The following is an 11,004-nucleotide window of genomic DNA, read 5'->3' on the forward strand; positions in this document are numbered from 1 at the left end:
TATTTATCTGTAAAACAGAGGCAGTAATTCCTCAGTAATAGGTTTGGTTTGTAAAGAAACTGGCTAATGTAAATGGAAGTGTCTATTGGAGTGCCTGGCACGTAGTATTTGTGTATGCTGAGTGATAAGTGAGTGGCCATTACTGTCTTTAGTAGACCTGAAGGAAAAGACTCCTGAGGGTAGGATAGTTTCTGTGGGATGGGTCCCGGCTTATTAATAAATACTCATTAATTCTTTCAGTGGAGCTCTTGTCATTTCCTTTATAGACAGTTTTACTTGATCTGGTAGTGTTCTTTCTCCTACTGTCATGTCTGCAGAGAAAACTATGCAGTCGTTTCCCCTGAGCGTTCCCTTCCCAAGCTGCAGTGCTGTGTGTTATTCCAACTTGCTCTCTGTAGAGAAAGCGCAGTACAAAGGCTGAGTTGTGGTTCAAAATTCCAGTAGCTTGTATTTCTGAGTCCATTGTTTTGTATATGAGACCGAGGAAGGTTTGTCAAAGGCCTTTAAAGAGGTGTGATCGAGCTATTCTTTGCTACTTCTTTTTTAAAAATAGTTGTGCTTGTGGGGTTTAATGAAGAAATAATAATTTAGACTTTATAAACTTAAACAACTACTCTATAAAAGAACTTGTTTGGAAAATAAAAAGACAAGCCACAAACTGGGAGAAAATTTTTCCAAAACACATATCTGATAAAAGATTTCTGCTCAAAAGACACAAAGGACTCTAAAACAAACCACCCCACTAAAAATAAGTAAAGATCTCTTTTTTGCTATTTCTTTAGTCTAAGCCAAGAAGGAGGGTTGACCAGTAAAAAAAATGTTTTATGGACCAGTAAACTAGATGTCTCTGCAAAGCTGGCCTGTGATCTCTACTTAGCCTCTTCAGGCAAGAGACTGGCAAGTTTGAATTCCAGCTGTTCCATTTCAGGGGTTTCATTTCTCTTTTTGTCACAGAGTTACAGAATCCTTAGAGATCTTCAAAAGCTGAAATACAGAGATCGGAGGACTTGTTTAAAGTTATATTGTAAAACCAGACCTAGGTTTTTTCCTGTTAATTCTCTTCCTGCAGTTTTTTTTTTTTTTTGAAAAAGTAACTTTATTTTATAGGATGTTTATCCAACAATAAGCAGTTAATTTTTTAAAAATCATCTCTCGAGGATATTTTTTCCATTGATTTTTCAGAGAGAGTGGAAAGGAGGAGGGGGAGGGGAAGAAGGGGAGAGAGAGAGACATTGGTGTGTTACCTCAGGCTGGTGCCGAGAATCAAACCTGTGACCCCTCCCTGAGCATGCCGATGCTTCAACCACTGAGCCACGCCAGCTAAGGCTAAGCAGTTAATTTTTGAGAATATTCTGGTTTTCCTTCTCATAAATGCTGCAGGATTGTATTGAGCTGTAAAGTTTACAGAGTTCCTTCATGGCCAGTGTTGTTTTTTCTTTACAACACTTCTGTAAGATAAGCCAGGTAATCTTAATGATTTTTTGTTTTGTTCTTTTTTTTTTAACTGATGAGAAAATGAGGCACAGATAGGGGAGGTGACTTGTTGAGAATCACATAGTGAGTCAAGGGGAGCGTTAGAATTAAAGAGCAAGAAAGTCCTTTTATTTTTAGGTTCTTGATTATCACTGGGAACAGTGTCACACCTTGCCGACACTGCATGTTATCATTCTCTACAATTTTTGCCAATCCAGTGAGAGATAAATGCCTCATTGTTTTAGTTTTTATCTCCCTAATTACTAGTGAAGTTAAAACATTTTTTAATGTTTACTGGTCATTTATAGTTCTGTGAATTTTTTTTGTATCATTTATTGCACATTTTCTGCTAGGTTCTTTGACTTTTGTCATTTTTGCTGGGGGGGGGCAGAGGGAGTCATCCTCTTATTAAGTATATTAAGGTTATTCATCTTTTGATATATATGCTGCAAATATTTTTGATGTTTTATTTGTAAAACTTGGTACTTCTCTAGAGTACCAAAGATAAAAGTTTTTTTTTATTGGGGTAACTATTTAAAAAATAGCATACTATTGCTACCACTAATGCTACTGCTGGATATTTATGAGTTTTCCAAGAACTTTCATATTCTTTCTGTCTTTTGTCCTTGGAAGAGCTTCATGAGAGGGCTTATGATTAAAAATAAGATGGATTTAACATGTACATCGTACCTACTTTTAAAAACTCCGTTGAAATGGAATAAAACTAGTATTAACTCAAAGGCTAAGAGAGTAGGAGAAGATGGAAAAGAGGCACAAATGATGAATGAATTAGTGGGTTAGGGAAACCGGAAAGCTAAGGCTACTGAGGGAATATGACCATAAACAAAGCCATTTTGTGGTACAGAACCCTAGAAAGCCCTAGATATTGGAGTTTTTTGGCATCTTGAATGTTAGAATGAGAGGTAGAGCTGAAAACAGGAATTCAGAGGTTATGTAAGTTCTTCATTTCAGCAGAACTTTGGAGGTCTGTTCTCTAAAGAAATAAAACCAGAGAGGCCCTAAACTTGAACACCAAATTTAGCTTTGAGTAAAAGAGGTGACATTCTAAACGGGATAAGTGAACTCTCCATCCAGTTCTTAGCATCCAGACATAGGTAGGCTTATCCTCTCAGGTGGGAGGTAGAAGGATTCCTCTCTGAAAAACCAACTCAGACATTTGAGGGCCTCCCCAATAAAAAAAACTGGGTTGACATTCTCTCCTGTTATAGTGAAGCCTAGAAGTTAACATGCCCTGCTGCTTATACAATGTATCTGTGTGTACCTTATTCTTAAATGTGAAATACTAAGCAAAGATCATTTGATATTGAAGGAAAACCTCTAATATGAATAACAGAAATAAAAACAGATAAAATGAACTCCATTCCCCAAAAAGAGAGCAAGGGGAAGGGAGAGCACAAGAGAGACATGTAGAAAGCAAAAGGAAATTAGAAAAAGAAAAAAAACCTCAGATCAGAGAATATCTTGCCTAAATGAAACAATAATAGGACCTTTTAGCCCTAGCCGGTTTGGCTCAGTGGATAGTGTCGGCTTGCGGAATGAAGGGTCCCGAATTTGATTCTGATCAAGGGCATATGCCTGGGTTGCGGGCTCGATCCCCATTAGGGGTGTGCAGGAGGCAGCCTATCTATGATTTTCTCTCATCATTGATGTTTCTATCTCTCTTTTTCCCTCTCCCTTCCTCTCTGAAATCAATAAAACTATATATTAAAGATAATAATAGGGCTCTTAAAAAATAGGAATCAGAGAACCAGAAAGAACTTCTGGACACTTAAAAATATGTCAGAAATAAAGAAAGCATAAAAACAAAGTAGAAAATAGGAGAAGAAAGAAATAAGTTAAAGGATTTATTTATCAGCTTCAGATTTATTTAAATTTAAGAGAGCTGATTTAATTATTTTTAAATATTTTTTTAAGTTTATTTCTGAGAGGGAGAGAGATATAGAAACATCAATAAAGAGAATCATTGATCAGCTGCCTCCTGCACACCCCACACTGGGGATCGAGTCCGCAACCTGGGCATGTGCCCTGACCGGGAATCAAACTGTGACCTCCTGGTTCATAGGTTGATGCTCAACCTCTGAGCCATGCTGGCTGGGCTGATTTAATAATTTTTCTTTTCTTCAATTCCTCTAGTTTTTCTCTTTTAGATCTCTGGATCTCCCAGTAATTAGATATTGGGTTATAGAGTGAAGGAAGTCATCAAAGAAATAATATAATTTCCTAGAATTTAAGTACATGTATGTTTAGATTGAAAACCTCATCAAGTGCTCAATACAATGATTAAAAAAAAAATCACGAAATTTCAGAACACTGGGTAGAATGAGAACATCATAAAAGCTTCCAGAGAGAATTAACAGATCACATACAAAGACATTGGACTTCTCAAAAGCAATATTGGAAGCTAGAAGAAAGTAGAGGAATTGCCTTATATTCTGGAAAGAAATGATTTCCAGTTTAGGATTCTAGACCCCGTCAAAACTAACAATCAAATGTGAATGTGGTGGGGGTGGCGGGGGGGAGACCTCTCAAAATATTCCCCATGTATGCTATTTTAGGAAACTTGGTAGTTTGATGTATCATAATGAGATGGAAAAGAAAGAGGAAGGTAGGAATTCAGGAAATGTGGGTGTGCAATATAGAAGAGACAAGAGAAATCCCAGAATGATGGTTAAAGTGTATTCCAGGACCAGGGCTATGCAGGAGGTTTAGAGACTAGAAAGGGTTACCAGAGTAGAACAAGAGGTTGGAGGTCTCCAAGAGAGATGTTTTACAGAAAAAATAAAATGAAACCAATTATTATCTGACATATATGACCATGTTAAAAGGAGCCTTGCCCTAGCCAGTTTGTATCAGTGGATAGAGCATCGGCCTGCAGACCAAAGGGTCCTGGGTTCAATTCCAGTCAAGGGCACGTACCTTGGTTGCAGGCTCCTCCCTGGCCCGGGCCCTGGTCGGGCTTGTGCAGGAGTCAACCAATCGATGTGTTTCTCTCACAGCGATCTTTCTCTCTGTTTTCCCCCTTCTCTTCCATGCTCCCAAAAGTCAATGGAAAAATATCCTCAGGTGAGGATTAGCAAAACAAAACAAAACAAAAAAAGTAGCCTTAATGTTATTTTGGAGAATTTGAAGATGAATTGGGGGAAAGGACATTAAAACCAGGAAAATTTAAAATGAGGCAACTGTTCTAGGGAAAACTAGAATTCTAGTTTAAGAAAGGCAATGCAGTCATACTACATGGCTTAGATGTGAAAATTATAATGTAAACTGAATATTAATTTTTAAAAACATTTTATTTTGAAATAATTATAGTTTTTAGGATGTTGCAAAGATAGTACAGGGAGGTCCTTTATCTAGTTTTCTCCAATGGTTAGATCTTGTAACTATGGTTAGATCTTGTAACTATAGTACAGTGTCCAAACCAGGAAAATGACATTGGTACAATGTGTTATTTTATCACAGGTATAGGTTTGTGTAAACACCACTGTAGTCAAAATACAGAATATTCGATTTTTTTCCCACATGCTATTCCTTTATGGTCATAGCACTTTCCCCATCCCTAACTCCTGATGACAACTAATTTGTTTTCCATTTGTATAATTTTGTCATTTCAAGATAACTATATAAGTAGAATCATGCAGTGTGTGACCTTTTTTTTCATTCAGGATAATGCCCTTTAGCTCTATCCAAATGGTTGTGTGCATTATTTAGTAAAAGGAAAGTGTGTGTACATGTGTATGGGTGGTTGTGGGGGTGATGATCATGGTATAAAAGAACAAATTCTCTTAACAAAAAGATGATAAATAGTAACTAAAATGGACAAAAAGCCAGTGTAAGCCTTTTTAAAAAAGAGAGAGATAAATACTAAGAGAAAGATCTAAAAGTTCAAAGGATTGCTTTTGGGAAGCAGATATCAGGCATCAGGTAGGGGACTGCTGCTTTTTTGTTATAAGCCTTATAGTACTTACTGTATACACATGAAGGAAGAGGTTATCCTATATAATAAAAGCCTAATATGCAAATTGTCCCCTCGACTGGGAGTTTGACTGCTCGCTATGATGTGCACTGATCACTGGGGGCCGGGGGGGTGGGTGGGGGTGGCATGGAACATGGCGGGTGTCGGCGACGCGGTGCTGGCAGAAGGTGGCAGTGGAGGTGCTACTGGCCCTGATGGGCCCCTACAAGAATGGGATGGTGGAGCAGGTGAGCAGGCGGTGCCAGGCCAAGGCAGATACGAGCGAGGCCCAATCACCCAGCAGATAGCGACGAGTGGTGGGGGTGGGGGGTGGGGCTGCCACCCGGCTCCCAGGTGCTGAGGGAGCTGGGTGGGGGCCCATTTGCCCCACAAATTCCCTGCAGATGGCGACCAGTGGCCTGCTGCCACCTGGCTTCCAGGTGCTGAGGGAGCTGTTGGGGGGGTGATGACTCACGTGGAGGGGGGCACGTGGGGCCCCGGGGACCCAGGTGCTGCCCAGGGCCCAGAGGTCAGCTATGACCTGCCCTTCCACACCAGACACTGGTGCATTGATCACCAGCCAGGCCTAGGGTCTGCACCCATGCAAGAATTTTGTGCACCGGGCCTCTAGTTACCATATATGGAAATAATGCCCAGAGAGTTAGGGGCCTAAAGTTTTAGGATGAATAGCTAGAGGAGCTGACATTTCAACTCTGGCTCTCTGATTCTCACCAATGCCCTTTCTGCCCCAACCTGCCTCGGAGTGTTTGCTGGTGATGTTCCTGTGAGTGAAAGCCAGTGCTCCTGACAGAGCCCTCTTCGTATTTTTTATATTGGTTGTTACAGCCTCTGCATCTGGGACACCGAAAAGTGCCTAGCATAGCAAACAAGAGTCCTAATGACCCAGGCTGATGCTGGGGTACTAAAGTACCATAAAACTGTTTTCTGAAATGCCAGTTTGGCAGCCATGTCCATTTTCTTTTCTTTTGATGGATTAAGGGTAGATCTTTTATAGGAATTGCATGGACCCATGTTTTTTTTCAGTTTAAAAATCAATTGTTAGCCCCTGACAAAATATCCTGGGTCATAAGAGAGGGAATTCACAACCTAGGTTTGGGAGTTGAAGAACTTGAATGCAAGCTATTGGTTTATTACCTTTTTTTCTCTCTCTCTCTCCTTTAGTAACATAGGATTGCTTCCTTTCTCAGCTGCAATTTCAGCTTCCTTGAGAATTCCCTTTTTGACATCTTTGTTGAACTTTAGTGTTACCAAATTTCCTGTGCCACAGATAGTCCTTTGGGTCACTTCTGCAAATGATTTATCTTTCATCCATCATGCATGAGAATTTTATTTTCAGTAAGGAATGCCATTGTCTAGTGCTGGATAATCTTTCTTTGGCCTAAAGTGCCAACTATAAGATTCAAACCCAGAGTGAAGGCCTCAGGATGAGTCAATGGTCTAGTGGTTTACTTCAAATACTAGGTTATCCCCTTCCCCACTGTTACTAGTATTAACATTGTAGCAGTCTTGTCCACAGGCATTAGCTGCAAGCTCCCTTGATTTTCTTTTCTTCCTGGTGAGGCTGCTGTGGGGTTATTTTATCCAGTTGAAGACTAATTTCCTACTTCTAAAGATGAAAACAAGAGTTCTGTTATTCAGTAGAGAAAATGTCATGACTAAATATGAGCAAAAAGAAGAACAGAGCTTTATTTTTGTCTCCTGCCAACCCTGGGCTCAGTTGGAAGGAAAAGGTGGGAGGGGCCCTTAGCCTAGTCAAGTGCTCATGACCAGAAGGTGCTCTCTTGTTCCTGAGGACCAGTTCCTTGCAGCGGTTCTCAACCTGTGGGTGGGTCGCGACCCCTTTGGGGGTCGAACGACCCTTTCACAGGGGTCGCCTAAGACCATCGGAAAACACATATATAATTACATATTGTTTTTGTGATTAATCACTATGCTTTAATTATGTTCAATTTGTAACAATGAAAATACATCCTGCATATCAGATATTTACATTATGATTCATAACAGTAGCAAAATTACAGTTATGAAGTAGCAACGAAAATAATTTTATGGTTGGGGGTCACCACAACATGAGGAACTGTATTAAAGGGTCGCGACATTAGGAAGGTTGAGAACCACTGCTTTAGAGGGTTCCACAGGTGTTGCAACAGCAGTACAGACAAGAAAATAGGGTGCCTGTTATTCAGATTGACCTGGAGAGGAGGCCAAAGGACTCCTTTTATGGTTCTGAGAGTGCAATCAACATTCATAGAATAGGTTACACAAGCAGAAAAAGCCACCAGTCCATTCAAATTGTAAGACTAAAGTCAATCTTACTATTAAAGTAATAGCACGTATGTTTCTTGAAACTACTGTACCATAATAAAATTTTATCAGCTCATCTATAACTTGGAACTTACTAGTTTCAACCAATGCAAGATATATTCTTCTAGACCAAAGAAGCTTGTTATAAGTAGTTATAATGTTTTTTTCAGCTGATTATTTCATTTGTCTTTGGGTGCAGGGACAGATATTTGACAGTAGTGTGAAATACTGTATAAAATCTCTCTCTCTTTTTTTTTAAATCATGAGCTTGACGTCTGATAAGAGGACAAAGCCTTTGGGCAGGGTATGTAAGGAGCCCCTTTGCTGCTCTGGAGTCTATAAAGGGGCTGCTTCTTGTTAGATTGAGCATCTCTTGGTGACAGGCTTGTTCATTCTCCCTATTTAAGGGTATGGTTTCAATGAAACATTTTGAGATGACTGCTAAAGAAACTAGTTCAAATCAGGTATGATTTATGAAATGCACCATTAATTAGGCAATGAGAAAGTCAGTTCTGTCTTTCTGTCCTGGAATTTTAAAGAGGTTAAGTACAGGAAGGCCTTCATATATTCCTTTATCTTGGAAATATTTCCATTTTTTAATGATGTGCTTGCTATGTGACTACATTTAGTTATACAGTATTCAGTATCAGCATTATTGCTTGAGTTCTTTTGTTTTATATCTGAAGCTATATAAGTCTGGTTTTAAAATAATATTTAAATTATAAGTTTAAGAGGTGAATCTACTGATACACTACACTCACTGATCTATGATTAAACCACTCATAGATCAAAGTCTATGCTGCAGTTTTTGTGCCATTCTTCACTTTATTCACCTTGTTCCGGCCATATTCATTGTCTCTCAGTTCCTCTGAGAGCAAATCAAGTTCTTTTCTGCTTCAGTGCCTTGCCCATGCTATTCCTTTTGCTAAAATATTTCCCTGCTCCTCCCTCCAGCAAGGTTAACTACTCCTCCCTTATGGCTTGTTTAAATGTCATCACCTTGGAACTGTTCTGTCTTATTTTGACACTCTTGAGCAGATCTCTACATTTGCTTCTTTATGAGCATCTCTTAACACTTTGTAATTATAGGATGTATTAGTCTGTCTCACCTGCCCTTCATCTCTCCTCCTCTAGAGCAGCGGTTGTTAACCGGTGGTCTTTGGACCACTGGTGGTCCGTGAGGTCTGAAAGGTTGGCGACCGTTGCTCTAGAGTATAAACTCTGAGGACAGGGCCAGTGGCTGAGTGGTTCATTATGGCATTCTCAGTGCCTAACACAAATGTCTAGAGCCTAACATTTAGTAGGTATTAATAATAAATATTTGTTGAAAGCTTGAAAGAACGAAGGATCCTTCTCTTTAGGGAGTATCTCAGAGAACCAGGCAAAAGATGAATGGCCCATTTTGGTTTAGCTTTGGAAGTTACACAGCATAACCTTTCAGGTGATCTGGGTTCTAGACTAGCTGCATGAAGGGTGAGGGTGCAGAGATTGGGATGGGATGGGAAGAGATTGTTTACTCCTTCCTTCCTGCCTTCCTGCCTTCCTCCTCACATGAGGATATTTTTCCATTGATTTTTAGACAGTGGAAGGGAGGGGGAGAGACACAGTGAGGGAAACACATCCAATGTGTCCGCACATTCAACAACTGAGGTTACACGCCTTTGGCTGGAATCGAACCTGGGGCCCTTCAGTCCACAAGCCTGAGCTGGGCTTTATCTACTGAGCCAAACCTGCTAGGGCCTTATTTGTTTTAAAAATAAAATGCTGACTCACTGACTGACCTTGAAGGTGCCTTACACCAAGCGTATAAAGGAGTTATGCAGCCCGCCAGTCGCGAGTTTGACATGCTTGCCTTACACTCTAAATTTTCTGTGATCACATGCTCTTGCCTCTTCTAAGTAGCCAGAGCAATCTGTATTTTTAAATTGATTTTAGACAGGGAAGGAAGGTGGCAGGGAGGGAGGGAGAGAGGAACATTGATGTGAGAGAGATAAATCAATCGGTTGTTTCCTATATGCACCCCAACCAGGGCTGAAACCCAAAACCTAGGTATGTCCCCTGACAAGGAAATAAACTTGCAACCTTTTTGGTGTACAGGATGATGCTCCAACCAACTGAGCCACACAACTGGGCTTAATGTGGGCTTTTAAAAGAAAGTTTCCTGAAATTGGGAGTCTTGAGCTGGGCCTGAAAGATGGTTAGGATTTGAATTTATAGGGATGACACAAGGTTTGTGGGAAAATGTGAGCACACCCTTCTCTTCCTCTTTAAACAAGGTAGAAAAGCCAAGCACCTGTTCAATTTGCCTAGAGCATTGTTGAGGAGAAGTGGAGTGTTGGAGAGTCGAGGTTGGGGATAGGTTTAAAAAGCCTAGAATTCTAGATTTGAGGATTTAACCCCTAGAGTGCCGGGGAGCGCGATCGCGCACCTCCTGTCTTTCGCCAAAAGTGCCTGGAGCACTATCGCGCTCCTCCTGCAGTGTCACTCTTAGATGCTAGTAGTTCACTCTTTATTGACAGATGGCACCTAAATGCAGATTACTTATTACTTATTACTTATGATGCTGAATGTTTGTAGTTCTAAAATTGACCACTGGCATTTATCTGCCTAATTTTTTACAGGTACTACTATTTTATGAAGTTTACTCAGATTTTGTAGCCCTAAAGCTTCGAAATGGCGTCCAGTTCTAAGTCTGCTTTTATTAGTGATGATGCTATTGCTAAATATGTCGATTCTTGCTGTGAAGATGACGATTTTGTGGAAGATATTGGAGAAGAGTGTCCCTCTATTTTAACATTATATGTTTTGTTCAAATTTTTTTTCTACTAGTATTTTATAATACAATCAGCAAACAATATATGTCAAAGATGAAAACAAATGTAGTAAAGGTTTCCTTAAGTTTTTGAATATGTAACTTCATTTACTTGCGATTCATAATTTTTTTCCTAAACTGCTGTAAAATGAGCAAAAACGCCTTGGCAATTTTAGCATAGTTCCTAGGATATTGGTTGGCACTCAAAGAGTTAATTTTGATTTCTGTTAATATCACTGAAAATAGATTTCCTTTTCAAAGATGAGTTGTGGGAACCATGGACAGTAGCTAGTAGTGAACTCTGCCTTTTTACCCTTTACAAATTGGGCCTTTGTTTCAGACATTTCACTTTGATGAACTTATAATATTCAGCTCTGGCTATTTTTTTTAAATATATTTTATTGATTTCTTTACAGAGAGG

The sequence above is a fragment of the Myotis lucifugus genome, unplaced genomic scaffold, assembly GCF_000147115.1.
Source record: "Myotis lucifugus unplaced genomic scaffold, Myoluc2.0 scaffold_313, whole genome shotgun sequence".
In the NCBI taxonomy this organism is placed as follows: domain Eukaryota; kingdom Metazoa; phylum Chordata; class Mammalia; order Chiroptera; family Vespertilionidae; genus Myotis; species Myotis lucifugus.